The sequence below is a fragment of the Ananas comosus genome, linkage group 9, assembly GCF_001540865.1.
Source record: "Ananas comosus cultivar F153 linkage group 9, ASM154086v1, whole genome shotgun sequence".
Taxonomy (NCBI): Eukaryota; Viridiplantae; Streptophyta; class Magnoliopsida; order Poales; family Bromeliaceae; genus Ananas; species Ananas comosus.
This window is the reverse complement of record NC_033629.1, coordinates 2,917,497-2,927,749: the sequence shown is the minus strand read 5'-3', so window position 1 is coordinate 2,927,749 and position 10,253 is coordinate 2,917,497. Positions and strand designations below refer to the sequence as shown.

General features: G+C 35.3%; 1 long non-coding RNA gene across 1 annotated transcript; it reads left to right on the top strand.

The window, feature by feature from the left end:
- LOC109714992 lies at positions 3,248–9,951 on the top strand. The gene is made up of 2 exons (XR_002217475.1): positions 3,248–3,297; positions 9,560–9,951. It is a non-coding gene; the product is annotated as an uncharacterized LOC109714992 (long non-coding RNA).

Genomic DNA, 10,253 nt, shown 5'->3' with positions numbered 1-10,253 from the left:
TATATACATATATATATATACATATATATGTATATATATATGTATATATATATATATATACATACATACATATATATACATACATATATATACTCATAAGTTGTTTTTGATGATAGAGCTTCCGAATCGACGATCCACACTGTTAAACGTTATTTACAGCATTTAAAATTTTTAGAAATCAAATTTTATAATTTTTCGATATCATTACCTTACGATCAAGAGGTCACAAATTTGACAATTTTTAACGGCCGGTATGGAATACTTGCTATTTTAACTGTGTAAAAGAATCGAAATTTGTTGAATTTTTGATAGAAAATTCTATTCACTACATAGATAAAGATCAATAACTCCGATCTTGAATTGACGGATCCGATCATCTTTTTTTAAGACGTTGTTCGATTTTGACCGTTTATTTTATACCCACTTGATGTACTTTATTATGATTTCGAAAATCTACGAAATTTATTTTTTAGAAGTTTCAAATACTCTAGATCATATTTAACGGAGTGGATCGTCGATTCGGAAGCCCCATCTCGAAAACAACTTATGAGTATGAAGGCTTCAATACTCATAATAGTTTAGTAGCCATGGCCCATATATATATATAGTCGTATATCTATATAATAGCGCTGGGTGCTAGCTAATACTCTTATAGTATAATTAGCCTCTCCATACTCATAATTTTTTAAACCGTCAGATGAAAAAATATGCAATATGATAATAGTGATTAGGTTAGGTGATTAGTGCCCCAAGGGTGAGTGGGTGGTTGAATATTATTCTAACGAGTAATAAATGATTAAAGGGTGGTCAACGGCTAAAAACTTATGAATACAAGAGCTCTATATCCATAAAATACAGAGCCGAAACATATATAATATATACTATATAATATATATATATATATATATACTATATATAATAGCTGACTAACTATGACTATCGAAGCACGAACTTCCACCGGGTCGGTTTTCCGAAATTGCGATTTCGAATACGTCGATCTGCTCGTTAAATTGACTAGAGTAATCTTGAGTACCTAAATAATAAATTTTATTATTTTTCGATATTCATTGCCTAGTGATCGAATGGCTCTCAAGAATAACAAATTTCAATGGCCGTCCATGACCGTTTGCAAGTTTAACGGTGTAGAAATATCCAAATCAACGTGAAATTTTGATCGAACAATTCTTTATCACACTATATAATAAGATCAATATCTTGATTTAAATTTTAGTGTCATATTATACATTTTAATATTTTTTATTTCAGCCGATTGATTTTGTAATATTTTATTTTCACCGTGATTTTGAGGGCCCCCTTCGTCACCTAGCAACATGCATATCGTAAAATCATAAAATTATTTCTAGGTACTTCAAATATTCTAATCAAGCTATTAAAAAAAGCTAGATCGAACGATTCGAAACGTCATCAAACATCGAAAACAGGAGTTGGAAGCTCCGTACTTCCCGATAGCATAGTAGCCTCACTCTATATATATAATATAACGTATATAATAACTCATAATATTAATAATATATATAGAATTGAGCTCCTATTCTTTTAAAAGTACCGAAATCATATGGTGTCTTTATTTCGACCATTGGATAAGGGTTGTACGTTAGATGATGTGGGACCTCCTATGTTTGAAGTTGTGGCTGGTGAAAGATAATCTAACCGTAGAAAATGATCAAGGGTAGAGATCTAACGGTAAAAAAATTACAAGCACCGAGTGCTTGGTACTTTTACAAGCACCATAGCCGGACTATCACACACTCTCTCTCTCTCTCTCTCTCTCTCTCTCTCTCTCTCTATATATATATATATATATATATATATATATATATATATATATATATAGCTAGTCTCCTATACTATCTATAGTACCGGCGCTCCAGTGTTATAGTCTCGTTTTCGATCTTAGGGTATTCAAATCAACGATCCACACCGTTAAAACTGATATAGGATATTTAAAGTTTCTAGAAAATAATTTTTGCGATTTTTCGATATCATTTACCTAACAATTAAAAGGATTCAAAATCAATAATTTTTAACGGCTGAAAATAAAAATCTTATAAAAAGTGGTGATATAACATTAAAATTTTCGATCACAAATATTGATCTTTTTGTAGATAGTATAAAGAATTTTGTATCAAAGTTTCATCTGATTTGAATACTTCTACACCGTTAAACTTGAAAACGACATATATCAACATTAAAAATTATTGATTTTAAACCTTTTCGATCACTAGGTAAATGATATAAAAAAATCGTAAAAATTATTTTTTAGAAACTTCAAATACGCTAGATCAAGTCTAATGGAGCTGATCGTCGATTCAAAAATTCTATCATCGAAAACGGCTCAGAAGCACGGAGGCCTCCATGCTCCTGAGAGCACAGCAATCCTACTATATATATATATATATATATATATATATATATAGTTTGGCTGGGATACGATCGATAGTACCAAGGATTTGGTGCTATTGAGTTTTCCACTATTAGATTTAACCCTCTAATTATTTTTATCAATTAGATTATACTATTCAACCAATCACTAAGTCAACTCTAGTTCGACTACATCATCCTAATCATCCATTTTTTAATTCAAAGGCTAAAAAATCAATTGCACCAATAACCATAGTTAGTTAATTCGCGAATTATTCGCGAATTTTTGAAAAGCTGAATAAAATAGCCATTTACGTATTTTTCTAAAAATTTGAAAAAATTTAATTTTTTTTGGGTAAAAATAATTGTTCGCGAATTAAACACGATTCGCGAATAATTCGGCCCAAAAGAACGGCCCGGTTGCTGCGAGCCTGCGACGCAGAGTCGTGGTCCTTGCGGACTCGGNTGGCTTGCTGCAAGCCCGCGACGCGGACTCGCGGGCCTCGCGGGTGGCACAAAGGCCAAAACAGGAAAATAAAATAAAAAAAGACTTTCTAAAAGATCGCCGAAAAGGCCAAAAAAAAAAAAAAAAAAAAACCCTTTCGGAGAGATCGCCCCCCTCCCACGACGAGTCCCACCCCCACCCCTCCCAAAAAAAGGGTTTGCCCTAACTTCTCACCCCTGCGGCGGTGCGGCCCTGCCACCAACCCCTGCGGTGGTCGCGGTCCCTTCCCCTCCCCTTCTTCCCTTCCGGCCGCTCGCCGAACGCCATCGGAAGCCCTCCTCTTCAGAAATCGAAGATCGAAGATCGGGTTCTTCACTCTTCAGAAATCGAAACCCTCATCGTCGCCTCTTCCTCTTCCGCTTCCGCTATCCAACGATAGATCAGTAATCGGGTGGTTCTTTACAAACCAGGTACGATTTGAGTTTTCATTCTTCAAAGCAAAAGTTGGAAGCTTTTAGTTCTGATGGATACTTTTTTACACATAGATGGCTCGAGTGCTTTTAGCATGCAAATGTATGATGCTCTATAGTATGTATTCATCCTCACCTCACACAAGAGTTCTCTTTGTTGTTTTGTATTCCACAACTTGAATGATTGAGTGATTAAACGAAGCTATTGTACAGCATATACTAAACTATCAAGTGAAATTTATAGTACTATCCTCTACGCATTTTGAAGTAGTGAAAAAGGTTTAAGAAAAAGTGCTGTAAAAGTCGACGATATGTATTAACGTGCAATAATTCAATTTACTCGGATCTTTCCTGTAAAACTATGCAGATTTAGTACAACTGCCCTGTTAATAATAAGTTTTAATATATTGATTTATCTCTACTAGACTCCGAATTAGATATACACACATAATGTAGATTGGAAAATGTAATGACAAGTATTTTAAGTTTAGCTTACTTATTTCTTTATTTTGAGGCATAATATAGTTTACTAGTTTTTTTTTTTACTTAATTAGTTTAATTTTGTAGCTCTTTATTCTTATATTCTTAAAAAAATGAGTATTTATGCTAATAGCATAAATTTTGAGAGGAAAAAAACTTAATTTAATAGCCAAATTTTTGATCCCGAATTTTTAATTGGTGAACGTATAATATCCGTATAAATCACGTATCCGAATAATTGGTGAATCCGTTTTTTAGCCTTTTTTTCAACGAATTTAAAAATTAGAAGGCGAATTTTATCCGAATTATACCCGTACCGAATTTTTTACCGAATCCGAATTAACTAACTATGCCAATAACTTGGTGTTATTGATAGTTTTCCAACCTAGCTCTCTCTCTCTCTCTCTCTATATATATATATATATATATATATATNACTATACAATTATGAGTATTGGAGCCCTTGTACTCATAAGTTGTTTTCGATGAAGGAACTTCCGAATCGACGATCCACTCCGTTAAATATGATCTAGAGTATTTGAAACTTATAGAAAATAAATTTCGTAAATTTTCGAAATGATAATAAAGTCCATCAAGCGGGCATAAAATAAACGGTCAAAATCGAACGACGTCCTAATAAAGCATGATTGGATCCTTCAATTCAAGATCAGAGTTATTGATCTTTATCTATGTAGTGAATATAATTTTCTATAAAAAATTCAACAAATTCCGATTATTTTACACTGTTAAACTAGCAAGCATCCCATACCGGCTGTTAAAAATGGTCAAATTTGTGACCTCTTGATTTAATAATATATTATTTATAATTATTATTAGTTTATTATTTATACTATATTATCTAATTAATTTATTATTCAACTTGAAGTGAAGCGAGTTCAACTTGAACTGAATCACAGAATGCTCGAGCCAAGTCGAACCGAACTACAAAGTTGGTTCGACCTAGACTGAACGACAAAGGATTCAACTTGAGTGGTTTCAGCCTGAACTGAATCACAGGAGGTCCGAGCTACAAAGCGGTTCAACTCAAATTGAACCGCATGAGTTTTGAGCCGAATCAAATCAGACCACAAACTAGGTCGAGTCCAACCCAACCAGAACCGCAGAAGGTACAAGCCAAGCCAAATTGAACTATAAGCCGGTTCAATCCAAACTAAATCACATGAGGTTCAAGCTGAGTGACCAAGCTAGCTGCCAGTTTGACGTAAACCAAGTCATGAAGGATTCAACTCAAACCATATGCCGGTTCAACCTGAATTGAACTACAGAAGGTCCGAGCTGAATCGAACCAAGCTACAAGCTGGTTCAAACCTAATGGAATCACATGTCTGAGCTGAACCGCACAAAACTACAAGCCAGTTCAACCCAAACTGAACAACACGAGAATCGACTCAAGCCGAACCAAATTATAAGCCAACTCGATGCAAAGAAAACCTAGACGGAACGATATGCCGATTCAACCCAAACTACACAACTTGAACTCAACCATGAATCGGTTCGATCCTAAATCAAAATCAGAGGACAATCTCAACTGAAACTAAACCATAGGAGGATCGAACCAAGCTCAACAATGGCACAAGCTGGTTCAATCTAAATCGAAGCATGAGGGAACCATATGGCGATTCAACGCAAACTACGCAATGAATTTAACCATGAATCGTTTCGACCCCGACTCAAAATCAAAAGGTTCCAAATCAAACATAAAGATTTCAACTCCAACCAAACTCAAGGGGCCTTGAATTAAGACACAAGGGTTTCGACCCAAAACAACTCTAAAAGGGTTCCAAGCTGAGCCGAGCCATAACAACTTAATCCGAATCAAACTCAAATGGATCTCAAACCAAACAATAAAGGTTTGATCCAAACCAAACTGAACTGAAAGGGGGTCCAAAATAAGTCAAACCATAAAGACTCGACCCAAATCAAATTCAAAGGAATCTTGAACTAAGTTATTAGGGTGCAACTTAAACCAAGTTTCAACGGGTCCTAAACCAAAGTATAAAAGTTCGCACTAAACCAAATTCAAAAGGGGCAAACCAAGGGAAAGCCTAAGGCGGCTCAACGCAAATCAGATATGAAAGGTTCAAACCAATTCAACCTAAACCCAACCTAAGTAAAGGTTCAGACCAAGCCTCAATGATGATCCAACAAACCAGATCTGCCCGAACTGAAGCAAGTCAGGAGTTCAAACGTTGTCGTGTAACTAAGCACCACAATGTCAAGCCCATCGCCTTGTCGCTAAATTAAGCCCCACAACCTCAAGTCAATCGTCATGTCATTAAATCGCGCATCTCAACTTCAATCGATTGCCAAGTCGCTAAACTGAGCAAACCCGGTTTAAATCAATCACCCGCAAGTAGCTAAACTGAGCAAATCTACCTCAAATCAATCGATCACTAGGTTGCTAAACTGAGCAAATCAAGTTCAAATCACATCAACTGCTAACTTGCTAAACTGAATCAATTGACCGTTAAGTTGGTTAAGCGTAGCAAATCAAGTTCAAATCAAACTAAACTTCAATTGACCGCCAAGTCACTAAATTGAGTAAATCCGACGGCCAAGTTGTTGAATTGAGCAACCCAATTTTGAAAGACCGCCAAGTCCATATATTGATCATTCCACTAATAGAAGGTAGAGGAAGCTACAAACCTATTTTATAAACCTGACTTCAAGAAAAAGTTTAACCAAATTTTATCTATTGCATGAATGAGCGCTCGCTAGAGTTTCAACCAACGAAAAGAAACACGAGAACAACATAAGTATTTAAAACTCAAAGAAAACACAGGGCATGAGGAGACGGTGGAGCACAATTGCTTTGTTTATTTTTTTTCCCTTTTTTATCATCTGTCTCTGCAAATATAGAAACTCATATGGAGGATAGATAAAAAACAACACTCGTCAATATTTCCAACCGACACAATCTTCTATGTAGATACAAAATTTTGAAGAAACAGAGTTGTGTGGGAGAGAGCAATTTTTTTTTTAGATTTGCGTAATAGCAACTGTGCAACATACCAAGTACCAAAAAACTGTAAAGAAGAGAGAGCGAATCGTCACCACAACTAAGTAGGCAGGAGTCTCCGTTCAACAGTAGTTTACAAAAATAATGATGCAGGACAGATTTTTCTTCAAGTGCTTTTGGGCTATCAGTGGACTTCTGTACAAATATTAACTACCTAATGGACATACTTGTGTGACTTCTCGGAATTTATCTACCCGAACCTAGAGCTGGCTTCGGTATTCCTCAAAAAGGTCAGCCCATGACATGGCTACCGCCGCGGGCAAGAAATAGGCAGTATCGAATCTTTTTGTCGCTTGCTGCTCTCTTTCAGCACCAACTACGAGCTCTTGCGGCGGCTTAAGAAGCCTCGAGGGCCCTGGTTGAAGATGAGCTTCAATTTGTTCTCCTCGCTGGAGAGGTGGAACTTGCCGTAATGATTGCATTAGGATCTTTATCTGTAATTGCCAATAGTTTGTCATATAAATTTTATGTGATGCATCGTAATGGACATTACAAAATTTTTATATAGGGTTTGAATGTTTAGGGACCCGTGGTTGGCATCTTTCCGCGTGAATCCAGGTTTCGACAGCTATTCATTGAAAATAAAAAATTGTATGTAAGCAATTGAAATTGCATAAGCACGAAGAAAAAGAAGCTACAAACTACAAACTATCTAAAATTTCTTACAATGCTTTCTCGTCAGAGTGTCTTGTTCGAGAGTTTGAGCTATTTTAATGGCCGTCAAAATATCTAAAATACGAAATTGAAACAATTAGAATTCTCAAGTCAATAAAAATATTTATCTTCAAAATTCTCAATAAAGTATATATTTAAAATTCATATTCTATAATGAGTAGGAAATAACGACCAGTATTTTCGCCACGAAGCAGTACATTTTGGTATTTCAAGAGAGCGACCTATCGATAAAAATCATACACACATTAATAACAATCCAAATAACTACCCAGTCATTAATTCTTTAAATTCATACTTTGAAACTTTTCATGCAATTAACCGAAAAAAAAGCTGACCAGGGGAAACAAAGAGGGATACCTTAGTTTCGTGTAAACCCCTCTCGTATTGTTTAATGACTATAGCAAAGTCCACCCTTTGTGATGGGCGGTAGTAGTGCCCTTGCCTCGTGGTCATGAGTACCGATATCTGGAAAGTATTTGAAGTTATTAGTACAAGGCTCACAACATAAAAAAAAAACTCATGCACAAGTTTTGAGAAGTACCTTGGACATATTATTGGCGTAATTCGTATCAACAACTACATTTAAAAAACATTTACTGATATTAACGACTAGATGAAAACAAATAAATCAGAATACAATCAAGATGGTCCATACCAATCTTTTTTGCCACTCTATTTTGTTTTAGCTGCTCTGTCACCTTGATGACCTCGAATATAGCTGAAATAGTAACGTAATGGAAGTTTAGTTGGTAGTTGAGAGATTAGTCAATAAATGAACATATCTTGGTGGTTATATTTTAGTTTATACATTAAACGAAAATATTTGGTACAATATGATGAGTATAACTTTTAGAAACCCTTGTTATTACGTCATAGTTGAGTTCCATGTTTTGAACGTTGTCTTTTCTTCCATTTGCACCAACCAAGCTTTCATTAACCATTTACTAAACCTCAACCTTGTAGATATAGCCTACTTATTATATAAGGTGTCAAAAATCTTTTTTGACCATCACTTGTGTCGATCTGACAGCCATTCGAGTAACTTATCAATATTACAAGGGAACTCTAGGCAGACATGCTTAAACAGTCGAAAAAAGGCAGCGCATGTCAAAGCATACAACTGTAGTTTTGTGTTGAGATGAACATCATAGGCGATGCTTTTGTCATATAATTAAGCCCCACAAATGTGTTCTATTTTGGTATTTAGCATATGTTTTTTATTTTACCTGTTCTTGTTCGTTGTTAGTGAATAATTTTGTTGTTTGACAAATTTCTTGCAAATCATCTTTCCGTTATGACTCAGTTTACATGCTTCGTAGTTGGAATGCTTTTTCATTTCATTCTTATGGCATATTCATGCTATACTTATTCAATGCTAAAGTTATTTGATGTGATTGGAGAGTTGTAGTTTATATTTCTAAGAGGGGCGGATGCGGATTGACGAGATATTGTTACTCTATTGTTCTCATTCAATTGTAGAAGTTTCTGAATCATGCATATTTCACATAATGAAAGTGCAAGTGAACTGTCTTACTGCACAGTGGATGTCGTGGTTTTTTTAACTGAGTTGAGGGTCCTTAGTTTTATTCGGGTTTAAGGCATGCTTCATGTCACTGAGAGTACCTAGTTGAATTACGTAGACACTAGTATGTATACTTAAAGCTTAAAATGAGGCTCGGAGTGATGTTTTGGCCTTTTTATCTTGTTTGCAAATATTGTTCATAAGGTTTTTAAGTACTGATTGGCAAAACCTGACCTGAACGAATTTATTAAGTCTGCATTCAGCTGTGTTTGTCCTATCCATTGAGGCACGAACAATCTACTTAGCACATTCTAATTTTCCGTACATGTTCCTGAAAAAATAAAATTTGATATCTTTTTCATGAGACTGTAGGTTGCCATTATATGCGCACTGTGTATTTCATGTGATTGAGGAAACCTTTATAGTCCTCACATTATTGTATGTGAATATATTCTTAATAGTTTATACAGATTATTTACCCAATGCACCAGATATTTCTTGTCATCTTTGAAACTGACATTCTTGTTTCTTGTTTCCATCGAAAGTTAGTAATTCAGCAAAGGGGGAGCCTGATGCATCCATGCCTTCTGCTATGGCTGGTTTATTGAGGGTTCACAAACACATATATGATGGTTTTGAAGGTGAATCTGCGCAGCCACCATGTTCTGGCAATATGCTAAAGTTAGGTAGGAGTCATCATTGGGAAGCAAGGAGCGGCCATAAAATCTATTCAAGAGGCTTCTAACTCAATTGTTCGTATTGTAGGTAGGAGTTCTAAACTTTGTGCAGTATATGTACTGAGTATTTTGAATTAGGCATTTTTAACTTCGTGGATGAACTTGTGCGATGACTAAGCAATTTTGTTTGTGAGTTTTATTATAGTTTGTTTCTACTGTCGACCATTTTGGATAAATTGCGTGAGTAATCATTAAACTTATATTCAAGTTTTATGATGGTGCCTAACTGTAGAGATATTATGTCAATGATATAGGTTGGCGTACCGTTTCCACTTCCTTCAATCTTGAGAGTCTCGTGAATTAGTAGATTGTTCTGCAGTAATCGAAAGAGATCCATTAAGAACAATTGTGATCTCAAAAGAAAAATATTTGTTAAACTAAAATCGAATTCGAGCTTCGGAGGACAAGAACCTGAATTTCTTTATAGATTTCTTGGAGATTCTTTTGTTCTCGGATTAAGATCAAAAATGTGTGCGCGGTTGCACCTAGTCTCTCGACGTTC